The sequence below is a fragment of the Chrysemys picta genome, chromosome 2 (assembly GCF_011386835.1).
Source record: "Chrysemys picta bellii isolate R12L10 chromosome 2, ASM1138683v2, whole genome shotgun sequence".
Classification (NCBI taxonomy): domain Eukaryota; kingdom Metazoa; phylum Chordata; order Testudines; family Emydidae; genus Chrysemys; species Chrysemys picta.
In genome coordinates this window covers 77,242,700-77,257,029 of record NC_088792.1, presented here as the reverse complement: position 1 = coordinate 77,257,029, position 14,330 = coordinate 77,242,700, and the positions used below count along the sequence as shown (strand labels likewise).

General features: G+C 46.3%; 1 protein-coding gene across 15 annotated transcripts in view; it reads right to left on the bottom strand.

Moving 5' to 3' along the window:
• The window catches only part of TGFBR2 (transforming growth factor beta receptor 2), a 78,186-nt gene that overhangs the window by 22,093 nt on the left and 41,763 nt on the right, over positions 1-14,330 (bottom strand). The window lies entirely within an intron of this gene.

The following is a 14,330-nucleotide window of genomic DNA, read 5'->3' as shown; positions in this document are numbered from 1 at the left end:
TTTTTAAAAAAAGAGGATAGGTGTGAGGAATTTCTCCCCGTTTTTAAATTTAAAATTTCCAAATTCAAAGTTTAGTTGAAATTCCACACTTCAAGAACCACACTTTCAACCAGCTCTAGTTAAAATAAACAATCATTATGGTATCTGGTGCAAGTTTATGAGGGACCTACCATTTTATTTGTCTACAGAGTACAATGCATAACCTCCTGCACTGTGTAAATAAATAGCAAATTTACTATGTTGCTACACCACAATATTTTTTTTGTAAACAGGGCTCATTTATGAGGGTTCTTTTGTTTTACGAACCACCGTATTTTGGACTGGCACAAAGAAAATATAGTCATTAACAGATCTGTTTTTTAAGAGGTCATTTTTCTTATGCCATCTGTGCTGCTGGTGGTGGTGGCTCTGCCTTCAGAGCTGGGCTCCTGGCCAGCAGCCGCTGCTCTCCAGCTGCCCAGCTCTGAAGGCAGTGCCACTGACAGTAGCAGCACAGACGGCATGGTGTGGTATCGCCATCCTTACTTCTGTGCTGCTGCCTGCAGAGCTGGGCCCTCATCAGCAGCCATCACTGTCTGGCCGCCCAGCTCTGAAGGCAGCAGCGCAGAAGTAAGGGTGGCATGCTAAGTTCCCTGTAAGCTGCGCAGCCACGTAGCAAACTATCAAGAGCCACGCAGATGAGGAGAGGCGCCCCTCCCCCAGCCTAGCCCAGGCCCACCGGAGCTGCCGGGGAGAGGTACCCCTCCCCCGGGTTGGTCAAGCCCAGCCCTGCTGGAGCTGCCGTGGCTGGGGAGAGGCGCTTCTCACCCAACCCCAAGCTGCTGAGGCAAGAGTGGGCTGGGGGGAATTCTCTCTCCCCCGCCACAGCCCCGGGGCAGCCTGCACTCCAGACCCCTCATTCCAGGCCTCACCCCAGAACCCAAACCCCCCCCCCCTGCACTCCAACCCTCTGCTCCAGCCCTGAGACCCCTCCCACAAAAATCAGAGGGAACACTGGATGGTATGGTATTGCCACCGTTACTTCTGTGCTGCTGCTGGGCACCTGACCAACTCTCTCCAACCACCCAGCTCTTAAATCATCACAGAAGTAAAGGTGGCAATACCGCAAGCCCGCTAAAATAACCTTGGGGGCCCCCTGCTTGCAACTCCCTTTTGGGTCAGGACACCCAAATTGAAACGCTGGTTTCCCCCGTGAAATCTGTACAGTATAGAGTAAAAGCACACAAAAGACCAGATTTCATGGCCCATGACACATTTTTCATGGCCAGGAATTTGGTAGGGCCCTAGCTATTGGTAGTGACTACATGGAATGGGTTTTTCAGCCAGGCTTCCTCTTGCATAAGCACAAAATTACACATGCATGAACACCCACTTGCGGATGCACATTCAGGTATTTGTTGCTGCATAGTGAGAGTTTATGAATTTCTGGGCACACACATGGAGGTTGGGATTGAAAATCTATTTCTAAATGTCATTACCATCTGCTGGTTGTACAGCAGCCTATGGAACGAGTGGTGGGGGACTCAGTCCAAATTCCTCAGCTGATCTAGCCCACATCACAATAACTACCACCACACAATTGATTAGCTTTTTAGTAGTCTCAGCAGATGTGACAAGACTGAGCTACTCAAATAGTTGATTTTTTAAATTTAAATTGGATTTCTATTTTATTTAAATTATAATATGTTGTTCTTTTTAAAATTAAACCTGTTTACAATGCAATCTGAATTTAATACAAAGTATGTTCAGGCCTAAACATCTTATAATTTAGTTTGTAAATGTGAAACATGTTCTGATTAGAGAAGTTTATGTTTCCAAAACATTTAAGGTTTTGTTTATTAAAAATAAATTGTATATATTGCTTTGTATGGGTGTTTAAATTCCAGTTACCATTCTCATGCAGCTTGACAAAAATCTAGAGGAAAAAAGTTAATTATCTAGTAAATAAGCAATATATTATTCACTATTTTCTAACATACTAAAATGTACAATAAGAATCTAAATATTAAGCTATATAATTGTTTAAATAAATGTATATAGTTATAGTGTACCCTCTTAGGCAGCAAAAAGATATTCCAAATCTAGTATAAAGGCTCCATTTAGTTGTAAATCAACATGTTTTAATGGTTATATCAACCAGTGAGACTGCATTTTCCTTTAGAAAATAAATTAAGTACAAATGGAAAATTTGGGCTTTCCACTTGGTGATTTAAATAGTCTTGATTTAAATCAATCCACCTTGTCCTCTGCCCCCTAGAACTGAGCAGTCTGGTAAGAAAGGAAACTTGATCAAGCCGCCTGTTATGAATATACGAAAACCACGTCAGTCTCACACCTTTCACAAGCACGCAAAGCACTGTTGAAAAGACTTTAGGGAAGCAAGGCAGCCTTCGTTTTGTTGCATGCCATTGGATTTCTATGCCTGCTTTGGTGCACAGAAATATCTTCTCTTATCTCATTTCTTTCTTTGATAGAGCTCATATGAACAATGTTATCTCACTCACTGATTACAAGAGGCCCTGGGAATCCAATACAAGTGGATGAAGAGAACCCATGAGTGGCGTGCATTGGCAATGCAACTACCTCAGGTTTTGTATATCACGGTAAATAAATCAGTATGAAAACGGAAACCAGCATAGGCTCTGAGAAAAAGATGTCACTAACTACACAAGATCTAGCTACCTCTTCTCCACTTTCTCCATACAATGTGATTGATAGAAAAGCCTCTCAAAATGACATCCAGCAATGTGCAAAAAAAGGAGCTGTGTACAGTACAGTTAGAATGAGCAGCACATGCAACCCCAAAATCTGACCAAAATTCCCTCCTATATCATGGATATATCTTTAGTAATAAAGCAGACAGGAATCCTCAGCTGTTCACAAGGCAGCATATGACAGAAATAAGAGAAGACTTTTAAGAAGAAGAGTAAATTCTCCTGTATTTGGAAGACCTGAATATTAGGCATGGCTCTGTTTGAAAAGTTTATCAATCAGGTGTAAACTGAGTAAATCAATCCTGGATTGTCTGACAGGGTTTCAAGTCAGAGGAAGCTTATTTCTGTCGAATATTGACATTCTCAGCCATCAAAAGTCACTAGTGCATTATTACAACATGTACATTTATTAAAAGACAAGAATCTCCTTTTGTATTTGCAATGGGTTCTTCTAGCCCATGAGCAGGTCCAAGAAAAAATAAAGAAAAACTAACATAGGGACAACAGAATCAATTACTATGAAATTCCTTCCCTCAACAAAAAATATTGTCAGTATGTCTCTATACTGAGAAGTTCATTGCACATTGCGTTCTTCTGCTTCTCAACGTACCGCAGAGAAAACTGGAATTTGTTATGGAATTTATTGAAGAAGTACATGTAGACACTACCATCCCACTGTCAGTAAACAGAAGTTCCACATTGCCCATTCCCTTGTGTGTTCTGTGCTCTTAGAAAACCTATCATGTAAAGATTTAGGGAAATCACTCAGTAGGGATAACTGAACTATTCATTGGAATGATTTACTCCTTGGATTTGGCCACAAACAGACCACGATCTTACAAATACTTTGTTATTTGTAATTATCAAATAGTTTTAATGAACAGATTTGGGCTTACATTTTTTTTCCCTGACTGTTGATAGTGAGTATTCACTATTCGGACTTTGCTATTTGAGCTGTGAGATGAACCACCTAAGTAATATGCTGTGGTTTCCATAGAGCCAGAGATATGCAGGCAGAGGACATTTTAGGAGACTAAACCTTTCCTGTCCACTTTTGAACAGGAAAAAGGATTACGCTGGGCTATAGCTGTAGTCCCTCGATGTTAAAATATGGGTTCCAACTTGGCTGAGGGAGTCAAGTCAGATTTATTGGCTGTCTATATTGCCAAATTTCTCACCATATCCCTGAAAGTAACTGAGTACCCACACAGTTCTAGTTGTGAAGGCTGTGGCTTGATTTCTTCCCTGGCTCATCTAACTTCCTGAGTGTCGAAGGCTACCTATCTAAAGGGCTTGTATTGCTATCCATCACCATATCTCAGTATTGCCATCTATATAAGTTAGACTGGCAATGGAGAGTCTCTAGTAGATGTCACAGAGACCTTGGCTTTTCTCCATTTGGGGGTTGTAGAAAGTCCTGTTTGCAATGGTTTATGGGTACATACATATATGGTGGCTAGCAATCATTTCCAGCATACATACAGGTATTTGAAAAGCCCATTTGCTTGTGAATAATTATCTGTGAATCAAAACCCATATATAAACCCCACAAATAAAAGCCCCTTCTTCCCTATGCGTATGAATAAAACCCAGTCACACAAATGTTTGTGGAAGAATGCAAGGATGGTTAGATAAAACAGCCATTCAGATTTCACGAACATGTTCTCAAATAATTTCCCCCAGTTGAACAATTTCACTCAGCCCTATGACTCAGTGAGATCAGTATTTCTCAAGCATCAAAAGAGCCTATTCACATAACAGTAGAAAATTCTAGCTAAAAGGAAGCTTCCTGTACGTGGCTTACGATAAGCATAAGCCATCACCACAGCTCTTGATACTACCTTAAACTTCAGGCTACTGCAAATGTCATTCTGTTGCCAGGGAAAATGGAAAAATTGCAGCAGCCTGTGTTAATAGTCAAGAATCTTCAAAAACCCTAATTTGTTTGACAGGGGCAAATTTTGTGTCTTTTACAGTGCACCACCAGCACTTAACTACTAAGGGACAAAGTAATGCCATAACATTAGGATCTCTGCTTTAATGTACACAAGAGAAGAGATTCGCAGTAGTGGGGAAAGAACTGGCTCAACGCTGATAGCTGTTCCCGATATTTATAAAGCTGCTCACATATTTTCTGATGGTGATGCCAATCCATGCAATAGGACAAGGGAATACTCTGGATTGTCACACCTCAAGAATAATCAATCAATCTAAAGCCCACTATTGCTGGAAAATGGAACTTGTCCATTTCTCAAAGGCATGTCCTCCAAAAAGAGGCCATTTGCAAAATACAGACCAGGTCCTTGGCCCTGCTCTAGCTGTCTTGCACTGCTCCAGCAACACAAAGCAGCATTAACCCATTTTAACTGGTCCCTCGAGGATTCCATATGCACAGGGGAATCCTCAGGTGGTCTAGAGCTATTGTAGTGGAAAGGTGGTGTTTCCAGGGCATCCCTATGCCTGGTAATCCCAGATACTGAAATGGCCCTTTGGGGGCTCTGGCAGCCAGCATAAGTTAGTGTGACTAACTGGTAGTCAGATGGCCCCAGGACTGGAAGGAGGGGCAAAATGATTACTTAAATCCACCTTTGCAACCTACCCCATAAACTGCCAAGCATTGCACCTTAAAATCTGGGCCCTTATTAGGCTTGTCCAAGTGTGAGGAAACTCGCTCTCAACCTTTTGTTTATTTACCTACCTAAATGCTTGTCTGTCCAAAATTTCATTATATAACTGATAAATTGTAGAATCATAGAATCAGAGGACTGGCAGGGACCTGGAGAGGTCATTTAGTCCAGTCCTCCGCACTCATGGCATGACTAAGTATTATCTAGAATATCCCTGACAGGTGTTTGTCAAACCTGCTCTTAGAAATCTCCACTGATGGAGATTCCACAACCTCCCTAGGCAATTGATTCCAGTGCTTAACTACCCTGACAGTTAAGATGTTTTTCCTAATGTCCAACCTAAACCTCACTTGCTACAATTTAAGCCCATTGCTTCTTGTCCCATCTTCAAAGGTTAAGGAGAACAATTTTTCTCCATCCTCCTTGTAACAACCTTTTACGTACTTGAAAACTGTTATGTCCCCCTCAGTCTTCTCTTCTCCAGACTCAACAAACCCAATTTTTTCAATCTTCCCTCATAAGTCATGTTTTCTAGACCTTTAATCATTTTTGTTGCTCTTCTCAGGACTTTCTCCAATTTGTCCACATATTTCCTGAAATGTAGCACCCAGAACTGGACACAATACTCCAGCTGAGGCCTAATCAGCATGGAGTAGAGAAGAAGAATTACTTTGTGTCCTGCTTATAACACTAATACATCCTAGAATGATGTTTGCTTTTTTTGCAACAGTGTTACACTATTGACTCATATTTAGTTTATGATCCACTATGACCCCCAGATTTCTGCCAGGGAGAAGTCAGGAGCACAGGTGCAGAGACATGCCTGGGAAAGGCACCAGCAGCTAGCAATCCCGCTGATCCATATGAACTGGCACCTAGAGCGGGGAAGTGAGACTAGGCTGTCAGCCCAGCTCTCTGCCAGAGGGGACGTGAGGAAGCAGTTCTGTCCCGCAGCCACAATTACCTGCTCAGGTACACATCTGGGCTAGCCTGCTTGAGTGCCACTGCCCGGGGTGAGCAAAGGGAGCTTGGGGAGTCGGAGCAATGGAAACAGAGAAAGGGGGTCCCGAGGGCACTGAGGATGGGATGAGGGACTAAGGAAGGCAGCAGGGGCCAGAAGCCATGGGGATAGGTGAAGGGGCCGGGGGGCTTATGTGGGGAGCTGAGGGAGGCAGCAGGAACCATGGGGGAATTATGTGGGGGGCCAGGGGAGGGTGTCTGGGGAAGGCAGCAGGGGCCAGGAGCCATGGCTGGGGCAAGCAACGGGAGCCGGCAGGGGGCAGAAGGGTGGGCCTCTCAGGAGGCAGCAGGGCCAGGGGGGCATCTGGGGGAGGCAGTAGGAACATGGGGTGGAAGGGTGGGGGACTGGGGGAGGCAGTAGAAGCCAGGGAAGATGGGAAGTAGATGGGGAGCCACTGGGGCAATGGGGGACCAGGGGAATATGTTAGGGGCTGAGGGAGGCAGTGGGTGTCAGGGGTGGATGGATGGGGTCCTAGGGAGGCAGCAGTGAGCCATAGGAGCAATGGGGGATGGGAGGAGGCAACGGGGGCCAGGGGCAATGGGGGACGGGTGGAGAGGCAGGGGGACCCATCCCCTTAATAATTGTTCTCACATGACTAACTTTTATAGTCAACGTGGCGTTTGCAAATGTGTTCATTAGGCCTAGGAATTTTATTATACTTTTTTCCTAGTTTTCCTGAGAAGTGGTTTGAGGACAATCTACATTTAAACTGATTTAATTTAATAATGTTCCCAGTATTAGCTTTGCACAATGGCGAAAAGACAATTAAGTTTGGAATTTTTTTACGTGAAGAAAGCTAAAATCACCACCACCCCAAGTATATCAGGAACTGAACCTGACTCTTCTGGAGTTCAGAATTATGTTTACAGCAGCAGCGAGTGTTACAATGAGACTCTGGATTCCAATTCAAATACTCATACAGAGACTAGTGCAGCTTTCCATAAAAGAGACCCTTGCTTTGGAACGGATGCAGCTTTAGAATATATTGAAGAAGGCCCATATCAGCCTGTAATTGATTTTCCAGCCAGTGCCTGTGGGAACAAAACCAGAAAATTCAGAAAAGTGTGGTATAATGAATATAAACGGCTTGAATACAGTGTCCGTGATGACAAAGCTTTCTGCTTTTATTGTTGAACATTTGGCAATGGGCCAGAGAGTGAACCAGCTTTTCAAATTATTCGTTTTAAAACATGGGGAAAAAAAACAAATGAAAAATTTTGCAAACATTTAAAGTGTGACGCTGTTGCTAAATGGAAGGGTAGGCTGCAGTCCTGTAAAACAGGGTGTGTTGCATCTCAGCTTGACAATCAAAAAAATAGAAGTAGTGGAGGATAACTGAGCATATTTAGAAACTGTAATAGGGAGTACTTTATTTTGTGCTCGTCAGGGTATACCTTTGAGGGGTCAGGATGAGGGAATGGATTCCACAAATCAAGGCAATTTGTGAGAACTGATGAATAGGTGTAGTACAGACAATGAACTGATTCAATGATTTATGGTTAACCAACAGAAATACTTCACCTATCTACAAGGCTTGCGACAGAATGAAATAATGGAGATTGTGGCTTCACAAGTGCTAGATTCAATCGTAACTGAAGTCAAAGAAGTTGGAGTGTTTTCCATCATTGCAGATGAAACAATGGATCTGTCAAAACATGAACAAGTTGTGCTCATAGTGTGTTAGGTCAACCAGACATTTGAAATACAAGAGCATTTTATTGGCTTCTACAAGATGCTGCAGACGGATGGTGCTTCACTTGCCACGCTGATCAGCTATGGGACTTGATATTTCAGCTCTAAGAGACCATGCTGTGATGGAACCGCCAGCATGAGAGGATCCTATAAAGGTGTGGCCACATGGATACTTCGTAAGCTAGAGGATTTTCGCTATGTTCACTGCTATGCTCATATATTAAATGTGTGTGTAGTGGACATGGTTTCCTGCATTCCAGTTGTCCGAAATGCTTTCAGAATTCTCCAGGCTCTACGAACTTTCATTGAAGTAAGTGCAAAAATGATTTCAGAAAATATTTTTTAGGGTGGGACCAATAACTCTTAAAATCACTCAATGACACTCATTGGAACTGTCGAGTTGAGGCTATCAGAGCTGTTTTGGAAAATTTCGATGAAATAGTTCAAGCTCTGAACGAAATCACACATGGGGGTTCAAAAGCTGAACTTGAAGCTTATACATTTCTCAGAAATGTTCAAGACTTCAATTTTCTGTACTGCATGTTTCTTATGCAGACAGTTTGCTAATGCAAACCTATCCAAACTTCTTCATTCAAAAGACTTTACATATACAGCTATAGTGATAGCTAAATCCACAGTGTCTGTACTCAGAGAAATGATAGGTGTTGACTCTGCATCTCAAACCTTTAATCACATTAATGAACTGTGCCAGAAAAAATGTTATCCTGGCCCGTGTGCCTCACAAAGGGGTTATTCCCACAAAACTGGGAGGTGATGAAAAGTTCTCTTTTGGGAAACCCCAGGACTATTCTAGGAGTGAAATATTGTACCAAACTCTGGATATCCTTATTAAGGAGGCAGAAGACTTCTTTTCTGAGAATGACTTGTTCATTTAAGTTCCTTGCAGACACTCTCTCTTCCGAAAGCCCTTCAGATGAAAGTGTAGGTGCTATTTCCACCACTTACAGTATTGATCAAGATGATCTGAACTCTGAAATCAATTTTTTTTCCCGGCTGCTCAAAGATGGCAATACTGACAAGAGTAACGAGGAAGAAGAGCCTACCCAGCTCAAGAAAGAGACTACGATTCTTTTGTGAAATGGCACTGTGACACCCTCCCAAATCTGTTGAAACTCTAAGTTCCTTACTTAACTATCCCAGTGACTACAGCATTGGGTGAGAGAAGCTTTTCTTCCTTGTAGGAACTGAAAACTTACCTGAGGACTACAATGGTAGATGCCTGTGTTTCTAACTTGGCAATATTACAGATCAAAAGAGGACAAGTTATTAACGTGAAGGACGGTACTACGAGGTTTGCAAGCAGAAAGGACCCACGCCTACAATTCTTTTGACAAGATAAGGTCATTACTTTTTAAAGCATTTATATTTGTTATTGCTTAATGGTTAGTTGTCACAAAAGTCTGATCATGCATGGATATGCATGTATGATTCACACACGCATTAAAAACTTAACCATATATTAGGACAACTTTCTTAAGTATTAAGGCCTGGTGTGAAAAATAGCTGGATTTCGGTCCTGTTCGCTAACAATAATAATTAAAAAAAAAAAAAAACATTGTTTATGGTTTAAATTTCAGTCCTTTTTTGAGTACACCACTCACAAAATAAAGATACAATAGGATTAGGGCACATTTTTGTTAAAGCATTCCGTATTGGAAATTGCAAGGTGGCATATATTTATTATGAATGTAAAGTTAGCACCTGACAACCCTGAAACAGGAAGTTGCTCTGTTTTTTTTCAGATTAAGAACACCAGTTAGTCGTCCCAACAATACTGTAGTGCAGTCATTGCGGTGTGTTATTTTTTGTAAAAGCTCGCTATGTTGTTAATAAACTACAATATTAATAATAAAACTGTTTCAACAATGTCTAAATTACACTTGCCAGCAATATGCGGTAACAACTGCATTTTTATATTTTATCTGAAGTCATTTATCTAATAATTTATACCCGAGAGATTCAGGTACATAAAACCCAACGGGTACCTGTGCCAACCTCTGCACAAAACATGTTGTATTTTTTTGTTTGTTTAGTATGGGAAATAAATGCAATTCTGCAAACAGTTACTTCGCTCCAAACAATGTTTTTATTAAAATAAAGATGGATTATTTTTCGATCAAAACCTCACTTGGTTTGGTTGTAATAATAAAGCTGTATGCAGTTGTGTTGGGATGATATTTATTCACTTTATTCTAAGGTAGCAGTGAGCACACCAAAGAAGGAAATGACAGAATGCATAAGAATTTTTCTGAGCGCTCTTTTAAAAACAAAAAACAAAAAAAAGACTCTCAGTTTGCATACGAATTGGCCTTAATACTTAACCATATATTAGGACAACTTTCTTAAGATTTTTAATGCGTGTATGAATCATACAATAATCGTTTTCTTCATGTGTAATTCTGTTTTAGAACTGCTCCATCTGCTATTTCACATCATAAAACTTGACATCAAAAGTAGCTCTAGAAACCACAACTCCTTTGTCTCTTGAGTACCTGCCTTGAACCCTGCTGCAAACTATAACCTTTAAATTGTGCCCCCCATTATCAGCAGTTACCAGTTGCCTGTTTGTCCTTATTGAACTTCATCCTATTTACTTCAGATCATTTCTCCAGTTTGTCCAGATCATTTTGAATTTTAATCCTCTCCTCCAAAGCACTTGCCAGCCCTCCCGGCTTGGTATCGTCTGCAAACTTTATGAGTGTACTCTCTATGCCATTATCTAAATCACTGATGAAGAAACTGAACAGAACTGGACCCATAACTGATCCCTATGGGATCCCACTCAATAGGTGTCACAGAGTATTGGGGAACTCAGGGCCCTGCACCCCCGGCTTCCTGCGATTCACCATGACTCTCAGCCAGCCAGTAAAGCAGAAGGTTTATTTGGATGACAGGAATACAGTCCAAGACAGGTCTTGCAGGCACAGACAACAGGGCCCCCCTCAGTTAGGTCCAGCTTGGGGTCCCAGGGCATGCCAGCCCACCCCCTTGGGGGGTCAGAGCCATCTCTGCCTCCCCGCCATCTCTCCAGCCTCCTTCCAGCCTGCTTCCAGCACTCTGCCCTCAGCGACCCCTCCCACAGCCTTTGTTCAGTTTCCCGGGCCCCGGAGTCATCTGACCTCCAACCCCCTCCTGGGTTCTCATGTTACAAGCTCAGGTATGTTCCCTTGGGCCGGCTCCCATCCCCCGATGCAGACCATCCTAGTCACACTCCCCTGTCAGCATTCACACACCCCAGCAAGAACAGTCCCAGTTCGTCACATCTCTCCCCCCTTCGAGACCGAACTGAGCAGGGTCACTTTAGCCAGTGACCCGGGGAAGTTCGAACCTACCCCCGTTCCCATGGATGCCCCCGCATCCCTCCAGTTCCTTGGCGAGAATTACACCAGGCCCCTTCCGTTCCACGCCCCCCCTTAGGTCGGGGGTGCTTGATGGCACTCGCAGTTCGCATGTGGGAAGGTTTATGCGGCCTGTGCCCTTTTCCCACCCCCATACCTCTGGGGTTCCAACTGGGCTGTGGTCTTCTCCCAGCGCTCCAGTCTGGAGGTCTGTGCTTTGGGCTCTCTTGGTTTAGAGCCGCCCTTTTAACCTTGGCCACCCTCTGGAAAGGATCCTTTATGCTGGGCAAGGGTCCTAAAGCTGTTTTCCCCTTGTCCCAGGCCTTCCTCCCCCTCTGACAGGGGTCACAGGATCCGCAGTACTGTCGGACAGTAACAAAGACCCCAGGCCAGTAAAAGCTCCGTAGCAGCCTCTGCTGGGTACGCCAGGTTCCCTGGTGCCCTGAGAGGGGAATGTCATGGGCCCGGCACAGCAGCTGGCGGCGATACTTCTGGGGTACCACCAGCTGCCTCCTGATCCCCCCTGACTCCATTTTCCCTGGGGGAGCCCATTCTCGGTACAGGAACCCCTTCTCCCACAGGAACCTTTTCCGGCCACCTCGTCCCATGGTCTGTACCGCATTGAGGTCGGCCAGGTCCCTTATCTTCCGCAAGGAGGGGTCTCTCTGTAACTCGGCCTGGAACTCAGCAGCTGGGACAGGGATGGCCACCTGCTCTTTCTCGCCCGCTGGGTCCGAAGCTGCAGCCTCCCTGAGCCGCGTCCCTGGGCGTTCCCTCCCCACCAGGTTAGGGTCCTGCGCCTCAGGCAAGGCACCCCCCCCAAGGCCAGGGCGCAGGGCCCCTCGCCGGCTCTGACTGCGGGTCACAACCAGTGCCTTTTGGGGGTTGCTTGGCCAGTTCTCCAGGTCCCCCCCCATCAATACCTCAGTGGGCAGATACGGGTGTACCCCCACATCCTTGGGGCCCTCCTTGGCCCCCCACTTCAGGTGTACCCTTGCCACGGGCACTTTGACTGGTGTTCCGCCCACCCCCGTCAGGGTCAGGTAGGAGTTGGGCACCACCTGATCTGGGGCCACCACCTCGGGCCGGGCCAGCGTCACCTCTGCGCCCGTATCCCAGTATCCATTGACCTTCCTCCCATCCACCTCCAGGGGAACAAGGTACTCTCTCCGGAGGGACAGCCCCGCGCCCACCGTATAAACCAAAAACCCTGAGTCTGGGGCATCCAGCCCCCTAGAGGAGCTGGCCTGGGGCCCTTCTCTCTCTTGAGCAGTTGATAAGCTGCCAGCCCCTCTTGCGTGAGAAGCCTGCCCCTCGTCCATCTGGGCCTCTACCAAGTTAACCCTATGCGGGTTCGGTCTGCTCAGTCTGTCCTTGAGCTTGGGGCACTGGGCCCGAACGTGGCCTCTTCGGCCGCAGTAATAGCAGCTCATGTCCTGTGGGTCCCCTCGAGCCGGTCGGTTGTCCCTGACGCTGGGCATTCCCCGTGGGAGGGGATTCCCCATATTCCCTCTTTGGGAGGTCCCAGGGTGACTCTCTCTCTGCATCACGGCGGGCCTGTTCCTTTGGGGCTCCTCCCTGCCACCCCCTGACCGGCTCTTTACAAACTCATCAGCCAGCTGCCCGGCGTGTCGCGGGTTCTCTGGCTTTCTGTCCACCAACCACAGCCTCAGGTCGGATGGGCACCGCTCATACAGTTGCTCCAGTACCAGCAGTTTAATCAGGTCCTCCTTCGTCTGGGCCCCACCAGCCCACTTGCTGGCGTATCTTTCCATGCGGACGGCTAGTTGCAGATATGAGATCTCAGGGGTTTTATCTTGACTCCGGAACCTTCCCCGGTACATCTCAGGAGTCAGCCCAAACTCACGTAGCAGGGCCTTTTTGAATAGTTCGTAGTCCCCTTTCTCTGCCTCTCCCAGTTGGCGGTACAATGCCACGGATTTGGGGTCCAGTAAGGGGGTAAGGACCCGGAGTCTGTCCGCGGGATCCACCCGGTGCAGCTCGCAGGCCGTCTCAAAGGCCTCCAGGAAGTCATCCATGTCCTCCCCCTCCTTGTATGGGGCCATGATGCACTTATCAAAGCTCCGTGCAGTCCTGGGTCCCCCCTCACTCACCGCAGCCGGGGGTTCGCTGCCCCTCAGTCTCGCCAGTTCCAGTTCATGCTGTCTTTGTCTCTCATTCTCCTCCCGTTCACGCTGATGCTGTCTCTCATTCTCCTCCCGTTCATGCTGACGCTGTCTCTCTTCATGCTGTCTCTGTTGTTCACGATCCTCCAGCTCCCTCAGTTTTAGCTCTTTCTCCCATTCCAGCCAATTCCGCTCCCCGGATGCCGAACGTCGCCGGGAGGCTCCTCTGCTGGCCGGCGGGCTTCGCCGGGGGGACCCCCTGCTGGCTGGGGGGGTCACGGCGCCTTCGGTATTTGCTGGGCTCCTCCCCACCCTTCCCCTAGGCATAGGAAGGAGGGGTCTCGGGAAGCCCTCAGCAGCGGGCTGACCACTCCCAGCTGGGACAGACACTGGTGCCTGCGCTGCATTTGCCAGGCTGCTTCCCTGAGACACAGGGATCAGTTCATTCGCGCGATCTTCCGCCTCCAGCTGGGCGATGAGCTGTTCTTTGGTGAGCCTCCCAATGCGCAGCCGCCTCTGCTTGCACAGCTCCACCAGGTCGCTCTTAAGCCGCTTGGCATACATCTTCCTGCTGGCCACTCACCGGCCTGTGTGCTCACAGCTCCCCACAGTTCCCAGGGGGACCCCTAGTGTGCCAGCCCTTCTCGAGGTCACCACCTATCTGCCAGGGTCGAGCTGCAGACTCCTCCGCCCCTGGGACCACTCGCTGCGATCCCACGGGGGACCCTGTTACTGCAAAAGTCCTTCTCGCTGGTCACACACTCCCAGGGGTAATAACCGTCTCTCTCCCA